Raw genomic sequence first — 15,201 nt, forward strand, 5'->3', positions numbered from 1 at the left:
ATTATTTGGGAGACCAAAGGGTAGATGGACAGATAATGTTAATATGGCTGTAGAGGACTGGGTGGTGTCCTATTGCAGGCTGCTGCTTCTGAGGTCTCCTGGAATTCTGATTCACGACACTTAGTTACAAGCATGTGACGCCTGCAGGCCCATTAGGTGCTGTACAGAGGTAGCGACTGTAGGTACAATTTTGTTATCATGTCGCTGTAATGAGACCGCATGGATCCACGTTTTATACGCCTGGTATAATTTGTCTTCCTTTTTATTTGAAGTTTCTAGCTATCTTTGTTAGTTTATTAGGGGGTTGAATTGGTTATGAGTTATCTAGGTTTAATTTGGGGGGTTCATTAATTTCTTTTTTCTGTTATAGGTGTACAGTATTTTCTGGTTCAATGTGGTTTATACCTTATTTTTCTACTTATGGGGTGTCTTTTCGTCCTTTGTTATTAGGATATTCTTTAAGAATAATTAGAATTAGAAGATCACCCAGCAACCATAACAGTATAAACACCCAAGCTAGTACAACACAAAAAAAAAAACAAGCCCAAACCAAAAGAAATAAAACCTCTAAGATAAGGAACTAACACCCAAACCAACAAAGACAGACATTTTATAGTCAGAAATTTAGTGCCTAGCCGCCTTCTCTCGTTGGTTTCTTGCTCGGCTGATTTTCGACCCTGAAGATATAGGTTATGCGTTCCTCCGAAACGTCGGCTCATATACGTACTACACTCCGCTATATCCCAGAAGATGGCAAATTTCATAACTACCGCTGTGAGAACCTCAGACCCTACATTTTATAGTGTGTCTGGACACCGGAAAGCCGATAAACTTTATCATACATGTTCTTTTGTTTGACATTGTTTAATTTAGAATAATAGTGGGAGTTTTTTACTGCTTTTCGAGTGTTTTATAGATATAACAATGATTGCTAAGTGTAAACAAATACTTGTCATTCATGCGTATAGGACAAATGTAAGGCGTAACCATGGCAGTGACAGTAGTTGAATTGTAAAAGGTTCTCCGAATTAATTAGTACATTTTTTCTGCCTGTTGTATAGCGTGCTTCCTTTTCTCGCCAAAACGTCAGTCACACCTGTGGTCGTCTGACAGTGATTACAGTAGTAATGGTAGCTTCAGTTTCCTGGAGTGCTCTATGTCCATGTTAATTAAGTAACGTACTTACTTCCTCGGTGCATGGTTCTCTTTAATCACTTAATATCCAGGTGCGAATTCAGGAAATCACTGCTCATGCTCCTACGTCGTCAGCCACTAACGAATTTGTCACAGTTCTTCCCAGCCCCTCCCGATGGATCTGTTAATTATGTATGCAGTGGCGGTCTAGAAAACCGAAATTAACGGCCGTGGGGATTCGTTGCGCTGACCACGCGACGCACACTATCCGCTAAAGTTGGCACTAACTTCGCCGACAAGCGGCGGTCGCTCGGTCGGTATAGTTCGCTTGCGGACTAAAACCATGGGGTTGGGTTTGCCACTAGGGTTTATTGGCATCGTCCTTACCGATTTGTCTTAAGGTCGTCAGCTCAAGCAAGAATGAGAATAAAATATTTTGGAAAGAATAGATATCGCTAGTTGGCTGTTGACAAATACAGATCTTTGTCCATGTTCATAGTTTCTGTTGTTGTTTCTGTCTAAATGAAGTCTGGTGCGGCTTCTGAAGAGCGATTGTTTTTCCAGCAGTCAGTTTTACGGCAAAGTTCCAGTAAGAACGTTGTGCTTTACTTTCTCATATGTTCATTCTTATGTACACATTGACCGACGGAAATTATCATAAATTAATTATTGTGGAACTTACTAGCCTTTGTACTTTGCTTTCGTTGTTTACATACGGGTACTCTCGTTGCCACTGTGCTGTCGGACATAAGCTCGCACTTCGGCTGTTCGTGAAAGAGAAGATTTGTACATATTGGGGTACAATTAGTATTTATGAAACTGATAAATCTGGTAATGGGACAAGGAACGTATAATGCGCAGTTTAGGCTTCCATATTTGCAGTGTAAGGAATCAACGAATATATATATATATATTGTCCAAAATGGTCTCTGACATTAAGGGAGGAACATAGAGTGAGGGTGTTTGAGAACAGGGTGCTGAGGAGAATATTTGGACCGAAGAGACATGAAGTGACAGGAGGTTGGAGAAAACTGCATAATGAGGAGCTTCATAACTTGTACTCTTCATCAAGTATAATTAGAATGATCAAGTCAAGGAGGATGAGGTGAGTAGGGCATGTAGCACGAATGGGGAAGACGAGGAATGCGTATAAGATATTGGTGGGAAAGGCAGAAGGAAAGAGACCACTGAGAAGACCAAGGTGTAGGTGGGTGAACAATGTTAAAAAGGATCTTAGAGAGATAGGATGGGATGGATTGGCTTGATCTGGCTCAGGATAGGGACCAGTGAGGGCTCTTGTGAACATGATAATGAACCTTCGGTTTCCATAAAATGCTTGGAAATTCTTGAGTAGTTGCACAATTGGCGGCTTCTCAAGGAGGGCTCAGCTCCATGAGTGAGTGAGTGAGTGAGAATGGTTCTCGTAAAAATGTGGAGAACGAAGATAAGTAGCCCATTTATGTACGTCTTTTTGTTTTGTAGAAGAAATGTTCATTCTATTTCATTCTGTAATATTGTGGTGGCCAAGAACAAGTTGTGTTCCCTCACAGTTTTTTAAACATAGTTTACTTGTGGGTAAGAATGTTGTTGTAATTTCCCCGCAGTTTGTCCAGTTTTAATACTTTGTCGTGCCTTGTTTTACTGCCAGCGTTATGATAAATATTGTTCATTGCGCAGTACAGTTTGCTTGTATGAAGTAGAATCTCTTGATGTGAAGTCTATAGAATAAACCGTGAAAGGTCACGTAAATGAAGGAATGCCTATGAAAGTGGCAGTCATTTCATAACGCGCTCAGTAGCGACGCTTGAAACAGCATTGTAAGGTGAGATGAGAGCAATAAAACGAGGCATATAGCTCACAATGTGGTATTTCATAATATATCTTCATAGATTAAATATCCTATACAAAACGTGACTCTTGTGATGTGAACTGTTGGTTGGCCGCCCTGCTCCCTCTCTGCCACAAGCTTTCGCAGAAGAACATACAGGCAGCTCCAGGCTACTTACATAAATTAAGAATTTTACAACAGTTAATTTCCTTTCAAATACGTTCGTCCTTCTGCCTGGAAAGACTTGTCGAGCATACAAATTATACCTGTAACGCGAAGAATGATTTGTATACCAAATTTCCGACAGTTGATGCTACATGACATTGAAGCAGTACCTTTCAGCAGGAAGTAATTTATTTGTATAGCTAAATTCGTATGTTTGTTTGTAACATGGTATCAACTACATTTTGCGTTCATAACTGCAGTGGTTCATCATATATCAGTAGACCTCAACCAGAAAGTATGTTTCGCCCTATGTAAACCTATCACACCGCAGGTTGCATATTGCAACGTTTAACACGATGCGAAAGTAAATGAACGTCTGCAGTCTGCGTTTACCGGTTCTCACGGTCTCTTCGCTTGCGGATTTCCTATATTTTTCTTTCTACCCTGAAGATGGAGGCGATACGTTCCTCCGAAACGTCGGTTAACACCACATATACACGGTGCCAAATCCCAGAAGACTGCTTTCTTCATAGTCACCGCCGTGAAAGCCTCAAATCTTACAAGTACAATGTGATTTTCATATATAAAATACATTTTTATTTACATAATTGTGCGGTAAAGATTCGGCTAGTATAGTTGCTGACTGATAGTACGATACACGATTATTCTCAGACACTGCACTGATTAAATAAGATGATGCTCGTTTATTCTTTATTACATGCCGTGATTTTTTGTGTACAGTAATGTTGTATTCTAAGAAATTAAACGTAAATTATTTACTCACAGTTGTTGTTATATCATAGTTTTCATTATTGATTTGTTTTTATTTTTCTCTACGCAGCTTCTTTGATATGCTTGCCGCATGTTCTGTGTACGTGCTTTTCCCTAAAACTGCAGGGATTAGCCTGGGGTTTTCCTGTCTTTTATAACGCTAGAGCTTCTTCAACTTTATGACTTTCTTCCTGTAACGATACACCCACCGATTGTTGGACTTCATTTAAAATTATAAATATTTAAAAAGAAAGTCNGCAGGCGCAAGTATCACGTTGAAGGTATGAGTAGAATTACTGTATTTACTTTAAAAGTAACAGAAGTGTATTTTCTACACTCTACAGTTAATTAAAGTTCATTAATTGTTAATAAACGCGCGAGTCAGTTTCTGTTTAATGATAATAAAGTAACAGTATAATAATATTATAATATTAAGTTGATCACGTTACGTATTTGTATTAATTGTCTGATATCATACGTTTTTGAGGGGAATAACATTTTGGTGTGCCGTGTTGAGTCATGGATACTCGTACTTCATGGTGTGCCGCGAGTAGAAAAAGGTTGCGGAACACTGTTCTAGACAGTTGGCTCACAGATGGCGATAAAGTTGTCAGCCCTACGCGCCGGCCAGCCTTTGCTCCCCAGGAACATTCCTGGTACTCATTTCTGTTAAAGGCTGAGACGACCCCAGGGCCAAATTGCGGCTGGAAGGATTAGGTAAATTGAAGAAAATAAACACCTAATCGGGACTGAAACCCGCGACCTTCCGGCTTGTAGCATAGTGCCTCAGCCAACTTGAGTAACGCTCTTTAAGGTGGCCTCCGTGTAATTACTTAGGTGATTACCAGTGTTTTGGAGGAACCTGCTGCCTTCATGTGCCTACAACATAAGAAACCGCATGACGTAACAGAAGACGACAGTAACAATCAGGTTCGTGGAAAATAAAGATAACAATCTGCGTTGACGCGGAGGATGTTCACGGTGTTATTGTAAAATTATGCTTTGATTACCATGCTGTCGAAAGAAAAAGAGGTATTATTCGCGTTCTTGAAACGCTTCAGCAAACCCCGCCAGATGGCATACGCAGCAATACATTGCGTCTTTGATAATCAAAGATGAGATTAGTTCATTGGTACAAATTAACCTTCAGAATGAACACTATCACAGCGGTCCAGAAATGGGCGGAACGAATCTCTTGTCTGATTTAGCTCAGTCGAGTCGGTACCGAGAAGTAAATCGATTCGGTCAGTTCTGCTGCTTGAACCCTTTGTGTTATGGGTTCGAATCCCATTCAGGGCATGAATGTGTGTTTGTGTTCTGTCTACTGTATGTAGAGACTTGCGACGGTCCGATCCGCCGTCCAGAGAGTACCGCTCACTAAATTATAACCATCTCACAGTGCTCTGGCTATTGCTGGAGCAGCAGGAGACGTGCTTTTAATAACTTCATTTCAATCAGCTCTCTGTATGTAGTGGCCTATTTGAATGAATTTGCTTGTGATTTTCCGGTAATATGTTGGGCCCCGAATCCCTTGCATATTCAGTTATTCGAATCATGTTACTGATGACTTAACCACTCAGTTATAAGATCTCACCGGAATCTATCCAGTTACTCATCTCTAGTTCCATATGGAAGTGAAATTATATCCAGAAAACCAGTTGGTTGCGAGGAAGCAACTAATCTCCCATACTTACTATATCAAATGGGACGCTGTTTCCAAAAATACTCGCCAAGTGGTTCCCGAATTTTTATTCTCAGAGCAAAGTTGATAGATTGGAAAGGAAGAGACGGATCTGTATGCTATTGAAGAATTCAGTGCGCATGGCAGTGATGAGGTTACATAGTCTCAGTTCAAGTGTCTTGTTGATCCAGAATGATGCATGTGACACGCATGAGAAATGTAACAAATACATACAGAATTATACTAGAAAACCCCTAAGGGAAGGGGAGGAATTGAAATGCCAGGACGTACATTGGAGGACGATTTTAAACCAGATTTAGAACAAAATAGGGTGTTAGGATGTGGGCTGATTTCTTCTGGTTCAGAATAGGTGCGACTGTGGGTTTCTTAGCAAAACGGTAATTAAATCTATGAGTCTTATAAATGGCAGGAAATTTCTTGGCTAACTCACTGATTGTTAACTTTTCAAGAAGTGGTCTGCTTCGTCAAATTAGTTGTTTGGCTGGTTGGTTTGTTGTTCGGTTGGTTAGTTTCATACAAAAAGGAAGACCGTGTCTGAAAAGAAACTGTTTCCGTCATGGCCAGTTTGTTCTGTACGTTCATGTCAGAAGTACTTTAGTGATTATTATTACATAAAGTTGGTAAAGGATGAAGACGTACAGACGTATTATCAGTATTAGGGAGCACGCGGTAACGTAGTTGGTTGAGGTACTGTGCTACAAGCCGGAAGGTCACGGGTACGATTCACAATGAGGTCATTGGATTTTTAAATTTACCTAATCCTTCCAGCCGCACTATGGCCCTGGGGTCGACTCAGCTTCTAACAGAAATGAGTATCAGAAATCTTCCTGGCGGTAAAGGGCGGCCGGCGCGTAAGGTTGAAACCTCATTGCCATCTGTGAGCGAATTGTCTGGAAAATGTGGGAGCCTCGACGTCTCACAACCATATTTATCTCCACGGCCAGTTGTAGAAATAGCTTTTACTTTTTCTTACCTTTTACTGTCAATGTTAGGATAATTGTGAAGGGCGTCAGGTATTAATTAATTATGGAGGACAAGATATATTGTCCAACAGTAAATATCCTGGACTTATATTTATTTGTAACTTGATATTTCTCCGATGTTATTTTCGATAAACAGGATGTCATGGACTTTGGTACCCCGCAGTGATATTGGATATACAAGCACAAGGAGGATGTAGACAGCGGGGGAATACTGAGCGATACTGAGGGAGTGATGAGCACTGTTTGTGAAGACCATGGAAACTTTTAGAAAGTGTGTCTATTTGCTGAACTGTGTGTGTGTGTGTGTGTGTGTATATATATATATATATATATATATACTTACTGCAGTGTATATATATATATATATATATATATACACACACTGCAGTAAGTCGACACACAGACGCTTTTTGATTATTCTTCAGCACAGTCAAGTCCATGTGGGGCTGATCTCTGCTGTAAGTTTGAGAGCCGCACCCTCCAAGCTTAGACAGTCTGTTCTTGAGTAAACCAAGGTTCTGTTGTTACTTGTCACATGAAAGGTAAAGCAATCCATGTAACAGGCCGTGAAAGCCCATAGGGTTGTGAGACTTCGAGGGTCTCACATTTTCTGTAGATAATCGGTTCACAGATGGCGTTAAGATTGCCAGCCCTACGCTCCGGCCGCCCTTTACCCCCCAGGAATATTCCTGGCGCTCATTTCTGTTAGAGGCTGTCTATCCCAGGAACGATTAGGCCAACTGAAAAAAGAAATCCATCTCATCGGAACTCGAACCCGCGATCTTCCAGCTTGTAGCATAATGCCTCAACCAACTACGCTGCCATTTTCCCCCGTTACTTGTCACGTACTGTTAATAAACATGTTCAAGTACAGTGTCTGAAGTATTCCTTGAAGAGCACTCCCATGCCTCGCTCGTCCAGGGTACATCGCTCCGGGGACCGGCGTGGTGCCCTCTGCAAGAGCGTCAGGATACAAGTTACAAGGGTTCTTGCTGTTGCAGTCGGAATGTTGATGATGTCACAGCCTCTCTCTCTCTCTCTCTNTAAAATATTGTAAATATATTTCACCAAAATGTTATATCTTAAAAATTTGAGCTCCTAGGCAAAAACTAATGCCATATTTGAATTCAGGGCATCAAATTCATATGAAATCAGCTCCAGATACCCCGGCACCAAAACAGCTGTTGGCCTGTGTAATCGGTTAACAGATGGCGTTAAGATTGCCAGCCCTACGCTCCGGCCGCCCTTTACCCCCCAGGAATATTCCTGGCGCTCATTTCTGTTAGAGGCTGTCTATCCCAGGAACGATTAGGCCAACTGAAAAAAGAAATCCATCTCATCGGAACTCGAACCCGCGATCTTCCAGCTTGTAGCATAATGCCTCAACCAACTACGCTGCCATTTTCCCCCGTTACTTGTCACGTACTGTTAATAAACATGTTCAAGTACAGTGTCTGAAGTATTCCTTGAAGAGCACTCCCATGCCTCGCTCGTCCAGGGTACATCGCTCCGGGGACCGGCGTGGTGCCCTCTGCAAGAGCGTCAGGATACAAGTTACAAGGGTTCTTGCTGTTGCAGTCGGAATGTTGATGATGTCACAGCCTCTCTCTCTCTCTCTCTCTGCGCAACGGCGGGGGCTTCGCGATTTGATGACGCTCACCACATCAGAATTTACACTGCGATTTGTTGTATGGTGTAAGTCTCAGGATCGTCAGATATCTCGACATGGTGAACAATCAATACTGCTGCTTTCGTGGAACCAAAAATTACATTTTGGTTACCGGAGTTGCATTGTGTAGCATTATATGATTAAATTCCTTTCAGTTTGGGCCTTCTTGATTTGTAACCGGTGCATTAACAACCTTGCATGTAATTAAGTCTTCCCAGCAGCCTTGTTTAAATTGAATATGTGTTATATGTAATTAATACTCGTTCTTTCAATGCGCTCTTTCGAATTTACGTGTATTTTCTGTGCCCTTATATAAAAGAGCCGGCGCAGCGCAATCAGTATAGCGACTGGCTACGGGCTGGCGTTAGAGTCCCGGTGGGGTCAAGAATTTTCACTTCTCACTCTCGTCTCGTTGGGGTCTACCCAACCTCCTATTTAATGAGTACCGGGGGCCCTTTCTCCCGGGGGTAAAGCAGCCGGGGCTTGAAGCTAACCACTCGCCTCCAACTAGTGCCGAGATAAAGAAAATGTGAATCCATACATCGACTCCTCCATACGTCTTCATGACGTAGTGCTTAATTAGTTATGCTCAAGGATAACTTTACCCCTATATAAAATCTGTTGCTTAAATTTCTAAGTCTGTCATGAGATCTGTGATAAAGTTGACCCTGTGCCTAATTAATTAATAACGCCATGAAGACGTATGCAGTAAACGGAGGCGAATGGCCAGCATCCCGCGCTGGTCCCCATACCGCCGGGGAAAGAGGTCTCCTTACCCCGTTATATAGGATACTGGGTGGGCCCCAGAGGAGTTCTTCGTGATCTGAAAGTATGTCACCCGCGAATTTTCTTCTGAAATTCATTTATTCTCACGTCTGTGTTTCTGTTTACCGAACCTCATTATTCAGTGATCAGTGATCTTGCTTAGTATTCAGGAAGGTCCATAAATTCGACTACGATCGCTTTATTTCTTATATTTCACAGTTGCTCACCACGTTTGCCCTTCAATTCGACGCTCCAAATCGTCAAACAGAAATCAGGAACAGATATTTTGGGGCCTAGGCTTTGCTGCCTACTGATAATCTCGGGTTGACAGATGTTTCATAAATCCAGCATTAGAGTAGGTTTAAATTCTTGTAGCCTTATCTTAACCTATATTGCAAAATGTCAGGATTTGCAGTCCCAGTTGCAGCTCTCCGTACTTGAAATTTAGATCCTTTAAGTGGCCATGTTGGACCCAGCTCCCTGTTTAAGAAGACCCGTGTCCCGGCTTGCGACTGCGTTAGTGAAACCACAGAGATTAGGCGTTGAGATGTTGAGTAATGATTTATTCCAACCGCCGATTTTATGATCTCAGAATAAGGAGACATCTTCGGATAAAACTCCGTGGCCTGCCGTCCGCAATCGAACTGTACCGACTGAGCGACTGCCGATTGTCGGCGAAGTTCGTGCCAACTTTTTCGGATAGAGGGTGTCACGTGGTCAGCGCAACGGTTCCCCACGGCCGTTAATCTCTGTTTTCTAGACAGGAGCCGCTATTTCCTTGAAGCAGCTCCCCAGTTATCCTCACGAGGCTGAGTGAACCCCGTTCCAGACCCACTACTTCTCAGAAAATCTGGTAGCGTCGGGAATCGAACACAGGACCTCTGAATCTGTACCCAGGAACTCTGACCACTAGACCACAGAGGTGGACGACCTCTTCGCATGGGGTAGGAATTCGTATTGAAGCAGACCGTAAACCAGTGTCTTTCAGAACTGAATTCTGAAGAATATTGAGTTCCATTAATGATATTTTACCCGCTTGTCATCCATGAAAACACAGTCAGTCCGTGACTTCATGTTTCCTGTCGCTGCGGTCCATATTCACCTAAAGCCATGTAAATCTTGTTCCGAGAATTTAGAGCGTAATCCTTGCAAAATCATTGCACGTGGTGATATCACCAATGGATTTTGAGTGCGACAAACATTATTGGACCAGTAAATGACGCGGCTGAAGCAAAGGGACACATTTTTGTCTTGATGAAGCATTTTGAACTCCAAAGCTGGCTGGAATTAAGGAATTTGCTAGTACGACGTAAATAGCCCTGATGTAATAAGACTTTTTACTGTTTTCAGGGCTACTAACCTCGTCTGCGTTAAAGATGCTTACTCATTTGTCACAATATGAATTAGCAGTTCTGGGAAGAATTTCCGACGTATCTTCCATTGTACATATCCGTGTGTATAGACAGCCATTCTCAAACACATTCCACGAACCCCGCCTGAAAAATCGGAATATACGAACTCCCCTAAATGAACTTCTTTTGGCTTATTTTGGACTTCATCCATCGTCTGGTATCGCTGGATCCAGTGACTTGAGACTAGCTCTTTCTAACGGGCCCAACTGAGTAGTTTATTCTGCCCTACCCACCTGAAGACTGAGACAGATCCAGTCTGCGAAACGTCTGGTCTTTTGTCTTTTACATACCAAACGATGGATGAAGTCCAAAATAAGCCAAAAGAAGTACAGTATACACCATCGTCAGAATCCTTTCAAGTCTATCCCCTAAATGAGTATTTATTTCAAGAATATCTCCATTAAGTATTCCCCTCTGTCCCTCCAGCCACACAATTCACGTACTTCTTCCCAACGAGGCTAGAAACGGCCGCATTGCTTTGTGGCTAGGTAGTGCTGTTTCATGCAAAACTGCGGGATAACTGATGTAAATTTCGAACGAATAAAATATGTTGAATCTTGAAATTATCTACTTAATGATAGTGATCTTGGTTTCTGTTTTTACAGTTTTATTAATTTATGTTGCAGCTTTATGTCTTAGCATAAGATTATATGTTTACAAAGTTAATAATATATGCAGAATAAATATGGGTTGTGTATTTATAGTTAAATTTGGGATTCATGACGTGTAACCCCCTATCACCACGCAGCCAATCCCCACCCCGCACCATAATATTTACGCGCCTCGCCAAAATGTTTAAGATATGCTGGAGCTTAATTGAAATTACAGATTTGCTACCCGTTTTCTTTTTCTTTTTTAATACAAATACACTGATCGAATCTAAGTTTTGAAATCCTTTAACCGCTGATGCGGTATACAAGTTGCTACAAAGGCATAAATATTGTGACGTGTTGCGCAATGGAGGACAACCCTCACCCCGCCAGCGGTGACGTAACACTTTCGGAGCGTTGCCGTTGCTACGGTAATAAGCCAGTGAACACTCCGCCTCTCCCCGCGGTGACGTAACACGGGATGCCGCCGTTGCTACACAGCAGGAAACAACTCCCGACAGAGTTGCTAGCAACACGGCGCCAGACAGCAGTGGCGCCTATTACGTGGCTGTTTTCTATGTTGTCTGGAACAAGGCTAAATAGGGAGCAGCGAAGACTATTCACAGCTCTCAGTTCTTGAGTTACGAGTTCACGAGTTAATTCTCAAGTTCTCAGGTTGCGAGTTAGCTACGAGTTAGCCAGGCAGTCAACCTTTCAGCGGTAGTCTAGTATTTGTGATACTGCCGATGGCAGTAATTGTCAGATTGTAATTTGTGTGATTGTAAGAGCGAATGTGAAATAAAATTCGCTATATCAAATACGGCGTGAAATTATTTGTCGCGTTATACACCAACAAGTGACAATACATTCGGTTTTCATCGAGTGATCTCATATACCGAACTATACTAGCATTGTTACCTGGTCGTCATGTATGGCGCGTGTTTTTTATGTTTCGGAAAAGTGAAAGTTAGGAAAGACCACCTCTGTGGTCTAGTGGTCAAGAGTTCCTGGCTACAGATCCAGAGGTCCCGGGTTCGATTCCTGGCGCTACCAGATTTTCTGAGAAGTAGTGGTTCTGGAACGGGGTCCTCTCAGCCTCGTGTGGAAGAGGTATTTGAAGGATAGCGGACTGCGGTCTAGAAAACTGAAATTAACGGCCGTGGGGATTCGATGCGCTCATCACACGGCACCCTCTAGCCGCTAAAGTTGGCACTGACTTCACCGACAAGGGGCGGTCGCTCGGTCGATATACGCTTGAGGACTAAATCCACGGAGTTCGTTTTTTGTTTGTTGAAAATTAAGAAAAGGAACTTTATTGGACTTCCCCATGTTCAGGCCTCTTATTGTTGTAATGTCAGTACTAGTTGTTCTTAATTTTCATTGGCAAATCCTTACGTTCTGTCTGTTAGAAATGTCCAGTTTTATCTTCGTGTAGTTTCAAAAGAGATAAGATGAATCCAGATACGATCCTGTCAGGGAAGATGTGTACTTAAATGGCGAAATCTGTAGTGTTTTGCATTTGACTGACATTTGATTTTCATATGATAGCCTTCGAACGTGACCTTGCCGACAAAAAGACGTAACGAATACGGAATTTCCCTCGAAGCATTCATGTCGAATTGAGACTGTATTGAAATTACATAGTTAATGGAGCCGTGAGGGTCATGTGTAGAGTGAATCTTTTTTTCCCCCATTGGAGGCCTGAACGGAAGTGGGTATCTAAGTGCGGTACCTTGGTTCACTCGAAATTCAAATCAACAGAGACAACTTTGGTGTTGAGGACAGCCCTTAATTGATCATGTAATTTTACGCCACATGCTTCTGTTGCGAACCTTATGGAACTTCCGCTTGCATGACTTGGTTGAACGTCAGTTAAAACGGAAGTGGCACAAGTAGATGTAATTTTATTTTATCTTCACTCATTATTTTGATTATCGCTGTACATCTGTTTGAAGAAATTTCCTCGTTTTATTTGTTACATGAAGGACCACAGATGTGCATAACGAAAAGGTATTACCTGTTTATGATTTCTTTGCATGAAATACAGTAATTGCACTGTAGTCTCTGTGCCAATGTTTCGTCTCAGAAACTGCTGAATGAATTTCTGTGACATTTTGTATTGGGTCATTACACTGAAAGATGTTCGATTTCAGGTACAGCGGTCGTCTGGGTTGAAACTTGAAAATACCCGACGTTTCGGAGTAATAAATCGCCCCCATCTTCAGAGTCAGAGAATAAGAAGCAATAAACCAGCAAGAAGCAGGCGCCAAACATATCTTGGTTTCTTTGTGGGCTTACTCTTCGACACTGAAGATGGATGCGATATATTCCACAAAACTTGGCTCTTTCGAATTACGCAGCGTTACAACCCACAAGACTTTCGTCTTTAATCTAAAAGTTATCGGATGAATTGTACTTTGATTCATGTCGGTCCAGCCTAATTTTCACTCTACATGAAGACAGTATTTCTTTGAAAAGAAGAAAGGGGATTCGTTGTACAGACTGTTTTAAGCCTGCATCACATACAGTGTAGAGATCCTTGCAGTTTCAGAGTTTATGTGAGACAACTTTAAATATGCTGCTTATGAACAAAACAAACTCCATGGTTTTAGTCCGCTAGCGAACTATACCGACCGAGCGACCGCCGCTTGTCGGCGAAGTTAGTACCAACTTTAGCGGATAGAGGGGGTTGCGTGGTCATCGAATCCCCACGGCCGTTAATTTCGGTTTTGTAGGCCGGAGCCGCCATTTCCTTGAAAGAGCTCAATTATGCTCACGAGGCTGAGTGGACTCCGTTCCAGACCCACTGCTTCTCAAAAATCTGGTAGCGTCAGGAATCGAACCCGGACCTCTGGAACTGTAGCCAGGAACTCTGATCACTAGACCACAGAGGCTTCTTATGAAGCGAAAAACAATTTAAAGCAATTTATCGCTTTGCAGTGATGCTCATAAATTTGTCTGCAATAAAAGAACGTCAAGACCAGTGGGTTATGCGAAATACCGGAAACCTACTTAGGAAGTAAGATCTTCTTTTGTTTTGAAGAATGCAGTCTTCTGGGATTTGGCACCGTGTATATGTGGTAGAAGACTGCATTCTTCATAGTCACCGCCGTGAAAGCCTCAAATCTTACATGCTTATGTTTTATTTGCAGTCACATAGTTACTATGCATATATTGTCTTCTTGAGCTTTTCTTTCTTTAAAAGAAATCAGATTTCAATGCGGCCCGTACTGGTGAATGTAAGAATTAGTGTTGTGTGCATGCCTGCCTAACACCATCATGAGTTGCAAACGAATGTACGTATTGCCTTGAAAATGGGTAGGGAAGTTATGCCACAGGTGAATCGACATCTGAGTTCTTTTAAATTCCCCTAGAAAATGTTCGCCCTTCAAACTTGGGAGTAATAATAATAATCCCTTGAACTAAATATAACTTCATGGCGACTACAGAAATGGATATATAATAAATATATATTAGAACTTTAAAACAGTAGACATTACCTTTTTAAAAAAGTATAAATCAAGAACGTCTACAGATTCTGTACTCGTGCAGACTGAGTATGAATAACGAAGGCTAGAATAAAGACAAATTTGTTTAACGTCACTTAAGATCGTGCGTTTATTTTATGCATCGCGCGCATCTTATTGTCTGCTTATTTGTGTAAAAACAATATTCTGATAGGCAACAGCTTCCGGTTTTGTAGGCTTGCACATGAAAATTGAAGTGGTGAGTGAGTGTAAAAATATACGTTCACCTTTTTTATGAAAGAGTCTTTAAGTGAAAATTATAATTATATGAGTCGGTGCAGACTTTGTGGTATTTTTTCTGGAATCATCCTTCTCAGAACTGCCTTCCCGCTTTATCTACTTCTCGTGATATATTTATTTTCAGTTTCGAGCCTAATTAAACGGTGTTACATGTATTTTGTGTAGATTTCGACATCATTCTCGCGCTGTTTTTTCTCGTTACTTACAGTTCTACAGTATATTCAGAAATATATATTTGTTGCTACTGACTTTAATGCTTCCCTCTTACTTCGAATTTCCAATATCTCTACATTCATGCGGTAACCATTTCTTTCCGGTTATTTGTGTATTTATTAACTTTATTATTTATTAAAAAGTTGTTCAATTTCGTCAGTTTATGCTCATTCCTTTCATATACAGCTGACTTTCTAAGTAA

At 41.6% G+C, this 15,201-nt stretch overlaps 1 protein-coding gene across 8 annotated transcripts in view; it reads left to right on the forward strand.

The window, feature by feature from the left end:
• Window positions 1–15,201, forward strand: part of LOC111871956 (kinase D-interacting substrate of 220 kDa B) — a 194,108-nt gene that overhangs the window by 50,787 nt on the left and 128,120 nt on the right. The gene's annotated exons all lie outside the window — the stretch shown is intronic.

Source organism: Cryptotermes secundus, unplaced genomic scaffold (genome assembly GCF_002891405.2).
Source record: "Cryptotermes secundus unplaced genomic scaffold, Csec_1.0 scaffold30, whole genome shotgun sequence".
In the NCBI taxonomy this organism is placed as follows: Eukaryota; Metazoa; Arthropoda; class Insecta; order Blattodea; family Kalotermitidae; genus Cryptotermes; species Cryptotermes secundus.